Source organism: Rhinopithecus roxellana, chromosome 14 (assembly GCF_007565055.1).
Source record: "Rhinopithecus roxellana isolate Shanxi Qingling chromosome 14, ASM756505v1, whole genome shotgun sequence".
In the NCBI taxonomy this organism is placed as follows: Eukaryota; Metazoa; Chordata; class Mammalia; order Primates; family Cercopithecidae; genus Rhinopithecus; species Rhinopithecus roxellana.
Genome location: NC_044562.1, coordinates 60295534 through 60297334, shown reverse-complemented (window position 1 = coordinate 60297334; position 1801 = coordinate 60295534). Strand labels below are relative to the sequence as shown.

The window sequence follows — 1801 nt, the reverse complement described above, 5'->3', positions numbered from 1 at the left end:
GCTGGGGGCTCCAGAACCAGCAAAGAGCCTGAGAACAGGGGCGGGAGGATAGGGGAAGGAGGGTGAGAGGCATTGCGGGCAGATCAGAACTGGCCTCGGTGAATCTAGGGACATAACCCAGGCTGCCCCTACCCAGGGTCCTGCCGGGTGGCATCCCTCACCCGGGAAGGCAGGATTGGGGGGGGGGGGTCTCTGGTGTTTTTTCCTGGGCACCCAGTGTCCTGTGGTTTATTGTGTTCATGTGAGGAGCGTCAGTCCTGCAGCAGCACGGAGAGAACAAGAGGTGGGCCCTGGGCGCTTGTGTTTTCCAAGCCTCTGCTGCTGTTATCTTTGTTTCCTTTATTGTTTTCCTTTCTGATAACCGAATTCACATTAATTCATCTAGAAAACAGCATGAAGAAGTACATAAACATCACTTGTAAATCCCACCTTCCAAAATTGGCCACAATTTATAATGCCAGTTGCTGGTATGTATTCATTTTCTCATCGTGTGTGTGTGTGTGTGTGTGTGTTTACAATCTTGTCTATTACAATCTGTTGTCCGTATAACATACACCGAAGCACCCGTTTACACCACTGGGACTGTGCTGCTTACAGTGTTAGGTAATGTTGACTTCTTTCTATTTTCCATAAACAATTTTACTACATTTCTTCCCTGTCACTAACTGATGTTCTCTTAACCATGATTTTAAGTTTCATTGAATGGGCACCTTATTTTAGTTCAGTTGCGTATATTTTGTCATTTCTATAATGATTTATTCTTTAGTGCATTATGAAATACATGCTTCTGTTTTTTTCTCCTGGGTTATCTTTTTATTATTGATTTCTGATTTGATTGCATCTTGGTGAGAGAATGTGGCCTGCCCAATACTGATGCTGTGAACGGTGTGGAGGCTGCCCTGATAGCCCAGCACATGGTGACTTTCATAAAAGCTCCATTTTTTTTTTCACAACTTAATTACTTTATTGGGCTTAACAAACTAGCATTTCCTGCTCGCTGTACTAAAATTGGAATGATGCAGTGAAGACTAGCATGGCCCCTGGGCAAGGATAGCACAAAATTTTTGAAGCATTCCATATAATTAAAAGATAATAATATTTTGACATATCATTATACTTTTTTACTATAAAATGCACATAACAAAAATAACCTTTTTTTTGAGACAGAGTCTCACTCTGTTGCCCAGGCTGGAGTGCAGTGGCACGATCTTGGCTCACTGCAACCTCCACCTCCCAGGTTCAAGCGATTCTCATGCCTCAGCCTCCTGAGTAACTGGGACTACAGGTGTGCACCACTGCACCCAGTTAATTTTTTTGTATTTTTAGTAGTGACGGGGTTTTGTCATGTTGGCCAGGCTGGTGTCGAACTCCTGACCTCAGGTGATCCGCCCACTTCAGCCTTCCGAAGTGCTGAGATTACAGGTGTGAGCCACCCTGCCCGGCCTATCATCTTAACCATTTTTAAGTGTATAGGTCAATGGCATTAAGTACATTCACACTGTTGTGCAGCTGATCCCTAGAACTTTTTCCCCTTGCAAAACTAAAGCTCTGTATCCATTAAACAGTAACTTCCCGTTTCCCCTACCCCCAGCCCCTGGCACCCACCATTCTACTTTCTGTGTTTATGAATCTAACTGCTCTAGGAACCTCTTATGAATAGAATCATACAGTATTTATCTTTTGTGTGACTGACTTGTTTCACTAAGCATCATGTCCTCAAGATACATCACATTGTAGCATGGGTCAGCATTTCCTTCTATTTGAAGGCAGAGACTAATATTCCATTGTATGTATATGCCAC

The 1801-nt window shown here is 43.4% G+C and overlaps 1 non-coding gene across 1 annotated transcript; it reads left to right on the top strand.

The window, feature by feature from the left end:
• Window positions 1–980: 980 nt before the first annotated feature.
• LOC115893323 lies at window positions 981–1084 on the top strand. The gene has a single exon (XR_004053340.1). It is a non-coding gene; the product is annotated as a U6 spliceosomal RNA (small nuclear RNA).
• The last annotated feature ends 717 nt before the right edge of the window (window positions 1085–1801 follow it).